At 60.0% G+C, this 16,010-nt stretch overlaps 1 long non-coding RNA gene across 1 annotated transcript; it reads left to right on the forward strand.

Moving 5' to 3' along the window:
- Window positions 1-1,121: 1,121 nt before the first annotated feature.
- Window positions 1,122-3,724, forward strand: LOC141731722 (uncharacterized). Its single transcript, XR_012583693.1, has 2 exons — window positions 1,122-1,768; window positions 2,161-3,724. It is a non-coding gene; the product is annotated as an uncharacterized LOC141731722 (long non-coding RNA).
- Window positions 3,725-16,010: the final 12,286 nt, after the last annotated feature.

Genomic DNA, 16,010 nt, shown 5'->3' on the forward strand with positions numbered 1-16,010 from the left:
GGGGCTGTCCCTGCCTGGGCAGCGCAGGGCTGGGCTGTGTTCTCCGGCCTCTCCCGCAGCCCCTCAGCTCTGGCTGCGCTCGCTCTTTGCCAGGTGCAGCCCTGCAGCGCACGCAGGAGCAGGACCCCGCCCGTGGCCTCTTCCGCAGCACAGCCCAGGTACCTGCAGCCATCCCCACCTGGGTTGGGCCTGCTGGCACCGTGCTTGGAGCATTCCCTGCAACATCCCTGGCTTCTTGCCCTTCTCCTACAGCTGGTTTGCAAATTCATCAAGAAAATTCGGGCGGAAGAGACCAGCACCATGGGCACTGGGCTCAGAGCATATTCGCACATCTTCAAAACCAAGACCAGTGCTGCCCTGCTGGATATGCTCGTAGAGGAGGGCTTTTCCAATCCTAAGCAAGTAAGCAGCCTGTGGCCAGGCTTTGATCCTCCCAGGAATTGCTTGGTCTCCCAAGCCACGCCTGCTGGTCACTGTAACTCTTTGAGGCCATGGCAGTGTGGTGGGAAGGGAAGCACTTCTGTGGGGAAGCTGGGGACATTCCGCCCTCCGGCAGCTTTCCAAGTCTCCCCGTGCCTTCTCCAGGTTCCTGCCCTGGTCAGGTACATCCACCAGTGGCTCCTGGCCAATCAGTTTGCTGAGCACAGGCTGAACAGGACCCTGCTGGATCTCAGCGAAGCACAGCCCGCTGACGTAGTCATGACGCTCCTGCGTGTGGCCCCGTCCTGTGACAGGTATGGGGCCCACCTGCCCAGCGGGCTCAGGGCTCGCCAGCCCATCAGCCTGTAGAGCCTGGCCCAGGTGTGTGACCAACAGAGAGTTCCAGGGCCCTCTGGCTGCTCCCTTGGCCAGCCCTGGCACGTCAGCCCCCGAGCCTGCTGCGGTGCTCCCTCGCTGCCCCTCAGGGGCCTGTCCCCAGCGACCTGGGCTGCCTGTGTGCTGCTGGCGAGTGGCAATGGGCACAGGCAGAGCTGGCAGCCAGCTCAGGTCCCCACTGCTGCCCAGGCCACGGTGCTGTGTCTGAGACCCTCCTGAGACAGAGCTCTAACCCGACAGAGCTGCTTTGACCATGTGGAAGAGCATCATGTGCTCGCCCAGGACTGCAGAGCCAGTGTCGCAGACATTTCTTCATAGAAATCCTTTCTTTGGGATTTCTCCTTTTTCTGGGAAGCAAAGGGCCCCAGAAGAAGAATGTAAACAATTGTTATCAGCTGTTGTGAAATGTAGCAGGTGTCCCTGTGATTGGCTCATCTTCCTTGTGTACCATTAAAGGCCAATCACAGGAGCAGCTCAGGGACAGATTCCCTGGGCAAAGAACTTTGTTATTCTTTCTTTCTATTCTATTCTTAGCATAGCTGCTCTCTGCAACCTCTCTTTTTCTTCCTTTTAGTATAGTTATAATGTATTATATATCCTATATCAATAAATCAGCCTTCTGATCAAGAAACAAGATTCTCGTCCTTCTCTCACCACAGTGACCGTCTAAGGTCACTGTAATATCTGGTGACCCCTCGTGTCAGGGCAAAAATTAATTTGATAAAGACCAGAGGAGCAAAATTGCTGCACTGGGTAAAATCCTGTATGTGTAGCATGTGATGGTTGCTTTGAAGTGACCACAGAAGTGGATCGAGCCAGGAGTTGCAGAACTGAAGATCCTGATTTGGACAGAGTTCACAGCCAAGGCTGACCACAAAGAGAACCTTCTTCTGGAACACCTTCAGGAAGATGTTCGCAGAGCTGGCCAGAGCAAGCTGGACATTTTCACAAGGTAATTTTGTCTTTTCCCTTCCTGATGACCCAGCCCTTCGTAGTTTGTGGCGGTTGGTATGGCGGACACATGCCTTGGAAGAAGAGGTTCAGTTCTCCCCTTCAGAGGAGAAACTTATTGCCCTCTGGCAAAAATGGTGTAGAGAAGATGGGATTTTTCTGTCAGCAACAGATCTCTATGAGTTCTTTCGATGGGCAAAGCTTTTTCGGTTCTTTACTGATGTCCTGTACGCCTTGGATGTTTTTGTCTGGGAGTGCATGAACTCCATTTTTCAGTTTGTCTGGGGCCAGGAACGTGTTTTGCCTTTTATCTACCCAGCATTTCTAAAGCTCTTCCCAGTTTTGAAACGGAGAGCAGCTATTTTTCAATGGATTTCTAACTGTTATGGACAGGCTCCGTTTCCACCGTCCCCGGTGGGAGAAGACCCGGCGGGGGATGAGTGGGGGCTTCCCAGCCCCCTGTCCTCAGCGGGAGAAGACCCGGCGGGGGATGAGTGGGGGCTGCCCGGCCCCCCCTGCTTCGCGGCGGGGGGGGGCGAAACTGCGCCGAGCGAAGAAGTTTTTTTTACTCTTTCTCCGGAGCCTGCGCAGACGGAACCTTCTCCCCCCCCTCCTTCTCTCTCTCCGGGGGGATGGGAATGGGCGGTCCCGCTCGAACCAGTGCCGTTGGTACCGCCCCTGCCAGCGCTGCGTCCGCCTTCAAGACCCGCCTCACCGGAGCGGCCGCCACTCCAGGCGATCCCGTCTCCGCCTCTCCAGGCAGTCCCGCCCCTGCCAGCGCCTGCGTCTGAGAATGCAGAAGAGGCACTTCCTGTGGCTGCTGAGTTGCTAAGCGACGACGACGCGTCTCCAGCTTCCGGCTCAGCGGAGGAGTTGTTCTCTCCGGCCCCTCCGGCCCCTCTGCCGCTTCCATCGGCTTCCTCGCCACCTCAAGCCGAGACGGTCCCTGTTCAGGATGGTGCTGGAGACGGCGCCGAACCTGCGGGACCCTCGGAAAAGCCCGCGGCCGCTCCTACATCCAGCGAGATTTCCTCCCCGGTTCCGGCTCCCCCCCCGCTGCCTGCACAGGCTGCCCCAGCAGTCCTGCCGTTGTCGGAGGCTGTGTCCTCCGTGTCGGCGTCAGAGACTGCCCTGGCACCGGCGGCTTGTTCGAGCTCGGACCATCCCGGACCGGTTGCTGTAGCAGGGGCCCCGGCGGCTGGCCTCCCCTTCCGTGGAGCGGGGGCTGCCCGCCAGCTGACTGGGGGGACAGCCCGTCTCCCTGCTTTTAAGATCAGCATTCTCGGCGGGTTCGGGGGTGGTTTTTCGGGGATTGTCCCATGGAGGCTGCCATCTCTGCCGCCTCTCTTGCGCCCTAGTGGCGGGGGGCAAGTGCATCCCGAGAGCTCTGCCTCTGATCTCCAACCCGGAGGGGGTGGGGATGATGCCATGGGGCGGATGAGACACAAACCCAATGCATTGCAGGGGAAGAGGGCACAGATGGAGGAGACCATAGCTGGTTTGCTGTGGGGAACAAACATGTCCAGACCCCAGGTGAGATTTCTGGGGAAGGCTTCTATTTCCCTGCTGCTGGCATGCCTCAGTGGTTTTGGGAAAAGAAAGCGTGTCCCCACTTGTGCTGCCATTGTACTGGCAGCAGGGTGCAGGCCTGTGGGAATGCAGAGCCTGCCTCATGGGTTTGGCCTGGGCCGTTGGGCTCAGGAAGTTTTTGGGCCAGGGCCAGCATTTGGCCTCTTGGTGTTACTGGGGGTTGAGGTTTCTCCTACCGGTCCTGGTCCCCCTTTGTGGGCCAGTTTTGGGGTTCCTGGTCCATCATGGGCCAGGGTCCCCAGGGCCTTTTCTTCTCTGGCACTGCTCTGCTCTGCTGCTGCTCTTTTCATTTTCGATCAAAAAAAAAAAAAAAAAAAATTAAATAAAAAAGATTGAAAACAGTGGGCAGCAGCTCTGAAGCACTGAAGCATTGAAGGGCCAGAAAAGGACATTCTAAAGTTGTTCAAATTGTTTGAAATTGTTTGAAATAGTTGTAAGATTGTCAATATGTTTTTGATAACTGTTGATGGGACTTTTGCAGCAAGTCTGTTTTCAGGACCGAAAAGGACTCTAAGATATCCAAGAGAAACAACTTCAGCTCTTGGACTGTTCCTGAAACCCAGCTGCTTGGACTTGAATTCTCTTTGCATTGTTTTTTGCATTTTTTTAGATTGTAGGATTGTTTTAGTGATTTATTAGTATTGTATATTTTACAGTTGAAGAAATCTCCTGTTCATTTCACATCAGCATTTTTCTTTTAATTTATACAATTTAGAAAGGTGAGATGTCGCAGACATTTCTTCATAGAAATCCTTTCTTTGGGATTTCTCCTTCTTCTGGGAAGCAAAGGGCCCCAGAAGAAGAATGTAAACAATTGTTATCAGCTGTTGTGAAATGTAGCAGGTGTCCCTGTGATTGGCTCATCTTCCTTGTGTACCATTAAAGGCCAATCACAGGAGCAGCTCAGGGACAGATTCCCTGGGCAAAGAACTTTGTTATTCTTTCTTTCTATTCTATTCTTAGCATAGCTGCTCTCTGCAACCTCTCTTTTTCTTCCTTTTAGTATAGTTATAATGTATTATATATCCTATATCAATAAATCAGCCTTCTGATCAAGAAACAAGATTCTCGTCATTCTCTCACCACAGTGACCGTCTAAGGTCGCTGTAATAAGCCAGCACTGCTGATACTCCTGGATGTGCTGGGGAGCTGGCCAGAGCACAGCATGTGCACCTCGGATGGGGACAAAACGGGTGTCTTTGTCCTGGCTGTGAGTTTCTGTAACTGGCCTTTGCTGTCCCCAAGGCTGCCTCTCCAGCAGCTCTCCATCCTCCTTCCCCCACTGCATCTCCCTGCCTCAGGCGCTGGGTTGAAACCCGGCCCAGGGGCAGCTTCAGCCCCACCAGGCCCCGTGCTCCCCCTGCGTCTCTCTGAGCCTCTCCCTCCCCTGCTTGGGCCCTGCCACACGCACACCTCGGCACTGAGCCCTGTCTCGGGGGGCTTTGTCCTTTGCAGGCAACTGTGGTGATCTGGAAGATCCTCCAGATGCCCTGCGTCCCACATATGGTGACGGTGTATTTGCCCCGCCTCTTTCTGCATCTGCTCTCCCAAGTGCTCTTCAGCACTCAGGATACACCAGAGGAGGTCAATGCATTCTGGAAGGGATGCCAGGAGGAATACGGCCTTGCCACCAGCCCCAACAGGTGCTCCATCCCACTCCTCCTTTCCCTGCTACGTCCCCGGGCAGGAGCCAGTGTTCACAGCGTGACCTGGGCTTTGCTGTGCACGCAGGTTTGCAGTGCAGACCCTGAAGTCCCTGCTCTGCCGAATGCAGCACGAGGATGTGGTGGTGGCAATGGAACGCAGCTGTGGCTGGGACACGCTGCTGTGTGCTGACACCCACCACTGTGCCGTGGGTCTGCTGGCCAGGTGAGACCCCCTTCTCCCCACTACCTCTGACAGTTGTGCTCTGTGCCTAGGGAGTTCCACACAGTCCCCGAGGTCGTGGCCCAGAAGGCCTTGTCACCGAGGGATGGCCAAGCAGACTGGAAAAGGCTGGGAGAGGAGGGTGCCCACCAGGAGCTGCCTCCCAAATAGCCCAGGGCCGCTTGCAGGATGCTGGGGAAAGACCAGACCTCTGTGTGTCAGTCCTGGCAGAGGTTTGTCCCCCTGGCCCACAGTCTTGGTTCCTTTTTCTCCTGCCAGGGAGATGTGCTGTGTCTCCATGCCCTTGTGTTCCCGGATCGCTCGCTACCTGCTCCGGCTGCTCAGCACACAGGAGCCACGCTGGGAGCTGCCCGCCCTGGCGTTCCTTGCGGAGGTGAGCCTGACGGCCAGCGCTGCCTGGCTGAGCCGCCTCCCAGCTCTCTGCCCTCTCGTCGCCGCAGCTGCCTGGCACGGTGCCCGCGCCCTGTGCTGCTGCCTGGGCCCGGCCCCGTGCGTCTACGGGCTCCTGCCAGCCGGCTCCCTGTCACTGCCCTGTGCCTTTCAGGTCCTCGAGTGCCTGCACTTGAGTGAACGTGGTGCTGACAGAGTCCTGCAAATTTTGTCAAGGCAGCTGCAGAGCGAGTGCAGGGAGGGGCGTCGCCTGGCGCTCAGGGCCCTTCTTGAGCTCACTGAGGAGCCCTCAATGGTGAGAAGGGGGCAGCGGCTGAGGCTGAGCTGGGCAATGCGGTCGCTTGCGCTTGGCAGGGCTTTGAGTGCTGGGGCAGCTGCTCCCAGCTCTCCTGCCTCCCACTTCAGCTGCCCCAGTGCTTTGGGACAGGCCTTTGGCCTCTGGGCCCTGCGGCAGCAGGACGGCGTTTCACAAACTTGTGTTCTGCACAGACCAAAAAAATGTGGAGCCTGACTGAAAGTCTTGTGGACTTCCTGTGGGATGCAGATGGAGAGATAGTTTTCGTGACAGTCATGCTACTCAGCTTTATCATCCTGGACAATGACATGCTGATGCCCGGCCCCATCACACTGCAGCTGCTTGAGGCGCTCCTGCCACTCTTTGACCACGTAAGGCTCACTGCTCCCAGCCACCGCCACTGGGTGCTGTCCGGACACTTTGTGCCCTGTGAATTTGCAGGCCTGTGCCAGGCTGAGCCCCGTGCAGCCCATGCTGAGGTCTTTTTTTTCTTCCTTCCATACAGAACAATTGGCAGGTTCAGCTCATCTCCATACTGCTCTTCCGAACGTTGGTGACTCTTCCACAGGAAAAGGAAAACAAGGCCCTGAAGACACCCCTGCGCCAGAGCCTGCTGCCCCTCGTCCTCCACTGCCATGATGAGAAGCAGCTTGTGGCACAGGTGAGGACTCGTGGGCTGCTGCTGTCCCCCTGGCAGGGGGCTCGGCTGCCTCCTGCCCTGGCACCTGCTGGGCTGCAGCCTCCTCCAGGCCTTGGCACAGGGACGCACCCGGGTGCTGCGCCCTGGGCTGTGGGGCCATCTCTGTGTCTGCTGCTCTCCAGGCTTCTCAGGAAACCCTGCTTTGTGTGGCCGAGTTCCTGAAGAGGCCAGATCTTGAAAGACTGGTGAAGAACCAGAATCTGTGGAAGTTCAGCAAGTGCCTGGTAAGGACAGCCTGCAAGCCCCAGCCTCAGCCCGGAGAAGCTCCCTGAGCGCGGCGCTCAGTGTGCGGGGCAGGCAGCTGTGGCCCTGCCCGCTGCTGCAGCCAGAGGCCGCGCGGGCTCTGCTCCCGCACGCCGGGGGAGCCCCGGCCCGGCGGGGCTGCGGGGCGGGGCGGCACGGCGGCTCCCCGGGCAGCAGCCGGCCCTCTGCCAACTCCCCTCGGGAGCCCGGCGCCGGCGGCTGCCGGCCGCGCCTCAGGGCTGTGCGGGCAGGGGAGGCCGGGGCTGAGCCCGCGCCAACCCTTCCCTCCTGCCGCTCTCTGCAGCTGGCAGAGGACAAGAGCCGAGCGGCCGAGCACCTGCGCCGGGCCCTGCCCTACGTGCAGAGCCCACAGGAGCCCCTGCGAGCGGCGGCCATCAGGTTCATGGGTGAGCCACGAGCCCGCGCTCCCTCCCCGGCCCGCCGCAGCTCGGCCCCAGCCCGGCCTGCTGCCCCGGCAGCGCCGGACGGGCCCGGCGCCGTGGAGCCCCGCCTGGCCCGGGCATTGCTGCTGCCGCCCTCTGGCAGCCGTGCCCTGGAGCGGCAGCGTGCGGCAAGGGCCGGGCAGAGCCCTGCCGGGCCAGCAGCCCGTGTGGCCACAGCGCCGGCAGAGCCGCTGGCAGGGAGCTGTGCCGCCGGCGCCGTGACAGGCTCTGTGTTCACAGGCATGGCCGCGCGGCACCTGAGGGGGAAGAAGGAAGAGCTCCGGCTCATCTGCACTGGTGAGTGAGGGCAGCGGGCTGGCAGCGGGGGCTGCCGGGGCAGCTGCAAGCCCTGCCCTGGCTGTGGAGGGCTCTGCTCCCTGTGCAGACCAGGGCCAGCGTGAGCAGAGCACACAGAGATTTCAGGGCCACCTGGGCGATTCGTGGCCAGCAGCTTCGGGCTGCTCCCGTTGGTCCCTGCTCCCTCCTGGCCATAGCTAGAGCTGGCTGGGATGGCCCTGGCCGGGGGCTCTCCTCGGCTACCCGCAGATCCAGGATTTGACCGTGGCTCTGTTCCTTTCTCTTTCAGCCCTTGAACACCTGACAGAAGACACCAGCAGTGCCGTGTCGGACCTGGCACGTCAAACATTGTATGTCCTCCAGGCCCTGCAGAGGGAGCAATATTCTGTCTTCCAGAGGGTGCAAGAACATCTCTGCTGGGCATGGAGGACACGGCCTCGTCTGTCACCGCTTGGCTGGCTGCGCTGCTGGAGCTCTGCAGAGAGCTGATGCCTCTTTCTGCTGAGGCCACCCGAGTCAGCGGGAATTTTCCTTTTCTTTCAGATTGTTCTTTTCTTTTTTTGTTTCTTCATTAGTATATGAATATAGAGTGTGTTGCAATACACAGACTCCCAGGAGCTTTCTTTTGCTGCGCAGGGTCTGCAGGGCATAGGGGAAGAGGGGGAAAAGGGTACCCTGGCTCAGCAACGTGCCCAGGTGTGCAGTGTTGCAGGGGAAATGGCCAGAAGCCCCTTGGCCTGTGGTGGTTCTGCAGAAGCCCTTGTGCTGGTGACAGAGCGGCTGGGCAGGGGCCGGGGCTGCGGGGACCCCTGTGAGAGCGGTGCCCAAAGATGGCCACAAGCCCTGTGCCAGGCAGGAAGCGCCATCCGTGTCCTCCTGCCCGTGTGCTGCTGGCTGCCTTGCTGAGGGCTCCCAGTTGCCCCTGGACGGGGCTGCTGTGGGGCTGCGGCGCTGCTGCCGGGCAGCTTGGCCGGGCTGGGGCAGAGCCTGAGGGGCTGGGGCGCTGGCAAGCCCTGAGCAATGGGCTGTCAGAGGCCACAAGCCGCCCCCCGGCAGCTGCCCGCCTCGTTTCTGCCAGAGCTGACTTGCCAGAGGGACCCTGGGCACTGTGGAACTAACAGCATCGGTGTTGTTGGAAACCCAAATGCAGGGAAATCTCAGACCTTTGGTCTTGTCAGCAAAGCTTAGAATTAAACACAGGATTTGATCGGAGACCCTAGAAAGGGCTTGCAAAGTTAGGTGCTAGAAGCGAGAATGTGAATTTCTAGTTTATTATAGCAGAGACACGGGGAGCAATGTTGAAGTGGAGGAAAGTTTAGAGCTTTAGTGCTGAAGATCTAGAAAAAATAGAAGTAGTTACAATGGTAAACAAGAAGCTTAGGATGCAGTGCTGTGAGTTTGTGTGGCATAACATGATTGGCTAAGGAAGCTTACACTGTAGCATGAGTCCCTAAGACGAAATATTGAAGGATTGGCTGCCAACCATAAATATTCTTGTTGGCAGTGTCTTCTTGGCCAAGAAATCCTTCAAAGCTCTTGTAACTACAAGTCTTGCGGGCCTCGTGAGCCATGCAGTCCAGATGTGAGCCAAACTCACCCTTCCTGTCTATGTAGAAGAGAAGAAAAAGCAATGGCATCATCTAAAAAACTCGGAGGTCTGCTCTCTAGCTCATTCCAAACTCCCTGAAATCCCCCAAAGTGGGATTTAGCTACCAAGAGATGACAAGGATTCTTAGTGCTGGCTCTTTGACTCCACAGCAGCTGCTTTAGAATCTTTCACATAAGCCTGTGTAGTCTTGTGCCAGAAATGTATCATTTGAAGAAACTTTCCCAAGTGACTTGCATGGAGGTTTGTTTGAAGGGTATTTGAGGGGAAAGGCTCCCAGCAGAGGTCTGAGCTTCGGCCTAGCTGTGTCCCCTGCTGATTGTGAAGTGTGCCATCAGCTGCAGGGCTTTCTGGGCTAAAAATATCATCAAGTCCCTTGGACTTGCTCTTTTAGGCCTCTAAGAGCTGGACCCAATTTCGGGGCACGTTTGGAGACCTCATCTGTGGGTGGACGGACCACCTAGGATTTTCCCAATTGCTGGGAATGGTTCTCCAGGTCCTTGGTGTAAAACGGGGCTCCCCAGCAACTGCACATCTGCAAGATGATAAACAATTGTCTTGGTTTGAAGAGAGACGTGTCTGCTAATGAAGGCAGAAGGCTGCTCTGAAATGGAAAATGTAAATCCCCTCCCTTCAAATGCTTCTCATTTAGAAATTCAAATGCTCTCAGGGAAAGATATGGGGACAGGACTGAGCGTGCAGAGCCGGGCAGCGTTTGCTGATGCTCTGAGCCCTTCCTTTAAGATCCTGTCGGGCTGCCTTAGACACCTGGGGCCAGGCATTCCTTCCAAGCTGGGCCACTTTGGCTGGGCTGGGGGCAGTCCCAGGGCAGAAGGCAGTGTGTGCAAGGGCCCTGGGTGGCAGGCTGCAGCAGGGTCTCTGTGCCATGGAACGGAACCCGGTGACCAAGGGCCCTTTGTGACACGTGGGAAATAGAAGCTTGCCCGGCTGCTGGGAACGCACAACGGGGCACAACGGGACAGAGCGGTGCCGTGAGGAGCCCCCGCACAGCGCACTCGTTCCTCTCTGACCCGGAGCCTTTCCAAGGCGTTCTTCCCGCAGCTGAGCTCGAGGCCAGACCACAGGACTTGGTGACCTGTGGCCTTGCAAGGCTTCCCCTCTGCGGGTATCCTCACAAATCCAGTCATTGTCATGGAGCAGAGACCTCTGAAAGTGCCCAAGGTGGCCTGGAGGAAAGAGGAGGAAGAAGGCCCTGGAGCTGCCCCAGCACATGAAACCAAAGCGGTGGTGCCGTTTGAGCTGCCGCAGGAGGGTGAGTGGCAGAGCTGAGCCACAGGGCCGGTGCCCGCAGCCAACTTGGCGCCATTCCATCCCATCCCATCCCATCCCATCCCATCCCATCCCATCCCATCCCATCCCATCCCATTTTATCCCATCCCACCCAATCCCATCCCATTCCCACGGACAGGACGGAAGAGGGGCTGGGCAGACACCCCACGGGGACCGTGCTCCATCCCCTGGGGCATCGCGGGGCTGTCCCTGCCTGGGCAGCGCAGGGCTGGGCTGTGTTCTCCGGCCTCTCCCGCAGCCCCTCAGCTCTGGCTGCGCTCGCTCTTTGCCAGGTGCAGCCCTGCAGCGCACGCAGGAGCAGGACCCCGCCCGTGGCCTCTTCCGCAGCACAGCCCAGGTACCTGCAGCCATCCCCACCTGGGTTGGGCCTGCTGGCACCGCGCTTGGAGCATTCCCTGCAACATCCCTGGCTTCTTGCCCTTCTCCTACAGCTGGTTTGCAAATTCATCAAGAAAATTCGGGCGGAAGAGACCAGCACCATGGGCACTGGGCTCAGAGCATATTCGCACATCTTCAAAACCAAGACCAGTGCTGCCCTGCTGGATATGCTCGTAGAGGAGGGCTTTTCCAATCCTAAGCAAGTAAGCAGCCTGTGGCCAGGCTTTGATCCTCCCAGGAATTGCTTGGTCTCCCAAGCCACGCCTGCTGGTCACTGTAACTCTTTGAGGCCATGGCAGTGTGGTGGGAAGGGAAGCACTTCTGTGGGGAAGCTGGGGACATTCCTCCCTCCGGCAGCTTTCCAAGTCTCCTCGTGCCTTCTCCAGGTTCCTGCCCTGGTCAGGTACATCCACCAGTGGCTCCTGGCCAATCAGTTTGCTGAGCACAGGCTGAACAGGACCCTGCTGGATCTCAGCGAAGCACAGCCCGCTGACGTAGTCATGACGCTCCTGCGTGTGGCCCCGTCCTGTGACAGGTATGGGGCCAACCTGCCCACAGGGCTCAGGGCTCGCCAGCCCATCAGCCTGTAGAGCCTGGCCCAGGTGTGTGACCAACAGAGAGTTCCAGGGCCCTCTGGCTGCTCCCTTGGCCAGCCCCGGCACGTCAGCCCCCGAGCCTGCTGCGGTGCTCCCTCGCTGCCCCTCAGGGGCCTGTCCCCAGCGACCTGGGCTGCCTGTGTGCTGCTGGCGAGTGGCAATGGGCACAGGCAGAGCTGGCAGCCAGCTCAGGTCCCCACTGCTGCCCAGGCCACGGTGCTGTGTCTGAGACCCTCCTGAGACAGAGCTCTAACCCGACAGAGCTGCTTTGACCATGTGGAAGAGCATCATGTGCTCGCCCAGGACTGCAGAGCCAGCGCTGCTGATACTCTTGGATGTGCTGGGGAGCTGGCAGAGCACAGAGCACAGCATGTGCACCTCGGATGGGGACAAAACGGGTGTCTTTGTCCTGGCTGTGAGTTTCTGTAACTGGCCTTTGCTGTCCCCAAGGCTGCCTCTCCAGCAGCTCTCCATCCTCCTTCCCCCACTGCATCTCCCTGCCTCAGGCGCTGGGTTGAAACCCGGCCCAGGGGCAGCTTCAGCCCCACCAGGCCCCGTGCTCCCCCTGCGTCTGTCTGAGCCTCTCCCTCCCCTGCTTGGGCCCTGCCACACGCACACCTCGGCACTGAGCCCTGTCTCGGGGGGCTTTGTCCTTTGCAGGCAACTGTGGTGATCTGGAAGATCCTCCAGATGCCCTGCGTCCCACATATGGTGACGGTGTATTTGCCCCGCCTCTTTCTGCATCTGCTCTCCCAAGTGCTCTTCAGCACTCAGGATACACCAGAGGAGGTCAATGCATTCTGGAAGGGATGCCAGGAGGAATACGGCCTTGCCACCAGCCCCAACAGGTGCTCCATCCCACTCCTCCTTTCCCTGCTACGTCCCCGGGCAGGAGCCAGTGTTCACAGCGTGACCTGGGCTTTGCTGTGCACGCAGGTTTGCAGTGCAGACCCTGAAGTCCCTGCTCTGCCGAATGCAGCACGAGGATGTGGTGGTGGCAATGGAACGCAGCTGTGGCTGGGACACGCTGCTGTGTGCTGACACCCACCACTGTGCCGTGGGTCTGCTGGCCAGGTGAGACCCCCTTCTCCCCACTACCTCTGACAGTTGTGCTCTGTGCCTAGGGAGTTCCACACAGTCCCCGAGGTCGTGGCCCAGAAGGCCTTGTCACCGAGGGATGGCCAAGCAGACTGGAAAAGGCTGGGAGAGGAGGGTGCCCACCAGGAGCTGCCTCCCAAATAGCCCAGGGCCGCTTGCAGGATGCTGGGGAAAGACCAGACCTCTGTGTGTCAGTCCTGGCAGAGGTTTGTCCCCCTGGCCCACAGTCTTGGTTCCTTTTTCTCCTGCCAGGGAGATGTGCTGTGTCTCCATGCCCTTGTGTTCCCGGATCGCTCGCTACCTGCTCCGGCTGCTCAGCACACAGGAGCCACGCTGGGAGCTGCCCGCCCTGGCGTTCCTTGCGGAGGTGAGCCTGACGGCCAGCGCTGCCTGGCTGAGCCGCCTCCCAGCTCTCTGCCCTCTCGTCGCCGCAGCTGCCTGGCACGGTGCCCGCGCCCTGTGCTGCTGCCTGGGCCCGGCCCCGTGCGTCTACGGGCTCCTGCCAGCCGGCTCCCTGTCACTGCCCTGTGCCTTTCAGGTCCTCGAGTGCCTGCACTTGAGTGAACGTGGTGCTGACAGAGTCCTGCAAATTTTGTCAAGGCAGCTGCAGAGCGAGTGCAGGGAGGGGCGTCGCCTGGCGCTCAGGGCCCTTCTTGAGCTCACTGAGGAGCCCTCAATGGTGAGAAGGGGGCAGCGGCTGAGGCTGAGCTGGGCAATGCGGTCGCTTGCGCTTGGCAGGGCTTTGAGTGCTGGGGCAGCTGCTCCCAGCTCTCCTGCCTCCCACTTCAGCTGCCCCAGTGCTTTGGGACAGGCCTTTGGCCTCTGGGCCCTGCGGCAGCAGGACGGCGTTTCACAAACTTGTGTTCTGCACAGACCAAAAAAATGTGGAGCCTGACTGAAAGTCTTGTGGACTTCCTGTGGGATGCAGATGGAGAGATAGTTTTCGTGACAGTCATGCTACTCAGCTTTATCATCCTGGACAATGACATGCTGATGCCCGGCCCCATCACACTGCAGCTGCTTGAGGCGCTCCTGCCACTCTTTGACCACGTAAGGCTCACTGCTCCCAGCCACCGCCACTGGGTGCTGTCCGGACACTTTGTGCCCTGTGAATTTGCAGGCCTGTGCCAGGCTGAGCCCCGTGCAGCCCATGCTGAGGTCTTTTTTTTCTTCCTTCCATACAGAACAATTGGCAGGTTCAGCTCATCTCCATACTGCTCTTCCGAACGTTGGTGACTCTTCCACAGGAAAAGGAAAACAAGGCCCTGAAGACACCCCTGCGCCAGAGCCTGCTGCCCCTCGTCCTCCACTGCCATGATGAGAAGCAGCTTGTGGCACAGGTGAGGACTCGTGGGCTGCTGCTGTCCCCCTGGCAGGGGGCTCGGCTGCCTCCTGCCCTGGCACCTGCTGGGCTGCAGCCTCCTCCAGGCCTTGGCACAGGGACGCACCCGGGTGCTGCGCCCTGGGCTGTGGGGCCATCTCTGTGTCTGCTGCTCTCCAGGCTTCTCAGGAAACCCTGCTTTGTGTGGCCGAGTTCCTGAAGAGGCCAGATCTTGAAAGACTGGTGAAGAACCAGAATCTGTGGAAGTTCAGCAAGTGCCTGGTAAGGACAGCCTGCAAGCCCCAGCCTCAGCCCGGAGAAGCTCCCTGAGCGCGGCGCTCAGTGTGCGGGGCAGGCAGCTGTGGCCCTGCCCGCTGCTGCAGCCAGAGGCCGCGCGGGCTCTGCTCCCGCACGCCGGGGGAGCCCCGGCCCGGCGGGGCTGCGGGGCGGGGCGGCACGGCGGCTCCCCGGGCAGCAGCCGGCCCTCTGCCAACTCCCCTCGGGAGCCCGGCGCCGGCGGCTGCCGGCCGCGCCTCAGGGCTGTGCGGGCAGGGGAGGCCGGGGCTGAGCCCGCGCCAACCCTTCCCTCCTGCCGCTCTCTGCAGCTGGCAGAGGACAAGAGCCGAGCGGCCGAGCACCTGCGCCGGGCCCTGCCCTACGTGCAGAGCCCACAGGAGCCCCTGCGAGCGGCGGCCATCAGGTTCATGGGTGAGCCACGAGCCCGCGCTCCCTCCCCGGCCCGCCGCAGCTCGGCCCCAGCCCGGCCTGCTGCCCCGGCAGCGCCGGACGGGCCCGGCGCCGTGGAGCCCCGCCTGGCCCGGGCATTGCTGCTGCCGCCCTCTGGCAGCCGTGCCCTGGAGCGGCAGCGTGCGGCAAGGGCCGGGCAGAGCCCTGCCGGGCCAGCAGCCCGTGTGGCCACAGCGCCGGCAGAGCCGCTGGCAGGGAGCTGTGCCGCCGGCGCCGTGACAGGCTCTGTGTTCACAGGCATGGCCGCGCGGCACCTGAGGGGGAAGAAGGAAGAGCTCCGGCTCATCTGCACTGGTGAGTGAGGGCAGCGGGCTGGCAGCGGGGGCTGCCGGGGCAGCTGCAAGCCCTGCCCTGGCTGTGGAGGGCTCTGCTCCCTGTGCAGACCAGGGCCAGCGTGAGCAGAGCACACAGAGATTTCAGGGCCACCTGGGCGATTCGTGGCCAGCAGCTTCGGGCTGCTCCCGTTGGTCCCTGCTCCCTCCTGGCCATAGCTAGAGCTGGCTGGGATGGCCCTGGCCGGGGGCTCTCCTCGGCTACCCGCAGATCCAGGATTTGACCGTGGCTCTGTTCCTTTCTCTTTCAGCCCTTGAACACCTGACAGAAGACACCAGCAGTGCCGTGTCGGACCTGGCACGTCAAACATTGTATGTCCTCCAGGCCCTGCAGAGGGAGCAATATTCTGTCTTCCAGAGGGTGCAAGAACATCTCTGCTGGGCATGGAGGACACGGCCTCGTCTGTCACCGCTTGGCTGGCTGCGCTGCTGGAGCTCTGCAGAGAGCTGATGCCTCTTTCTGCTGAGGCCACCCGAGTCAGCGGGAATTTTCCTTTTCTTTCAGATTGTTCTTTTCTTTTTTTGTTTCTTCATTAGTATATGAATATAGAGTGTGTTGCAATACACAGACTCCCAGGAGCTTTCTTTTGCTGCGCAGGGTCTGCAGGGCATAGGGGAAGAGGGGGAAAAGGGTACCCTGGCTCAGCAACGTGCCCAGGTGTGCAGTGTTGCAGGGGAAATGGCCAGAAGCCCCTTGGCCTGTGGTGGTTCTGCAGAAGCCCTTGTGCTGGTGACAGAGCGGCTGGGCAGGGGCCGGGGCTGCGGGGACCCCTGTGAGAGCGGTGCCCAAAGATGGCCACAAGCCCTGTGCCAGGCAGGAAGCGCCATCCGTGTCCTCCTGCCCGTGTGCTGCTGGCTGCCTTGCTGAGGGCTCCCAGTTGCCCCTGGACGGGGCTGCTGTGGGGCTGCGGCGCTGCTGCCGGGCAGCTTGGCCGGGCTGGGGCAGAGCCTGAGGGGCTGGGGCGCTGGCAAGCCCTGAGCAATGGGCTGTCAGAGGCCACAAGCCGCC

This window comes from Zonotrichia albicollis, chromosome 24 (assembly GCF_047830755.1).
Source record: "Zonotrichia albicollis isolate bZonAlb1 chromosome 24, bZonAlb1.hap1, whole genome shotgun sequence".
Lineage (NCBI taxonomy): Eukaryota > Metazoa > Chordata > Aves > Passeriformes > Passerellidae > Zonotrichia > Zonotrichia albicollis.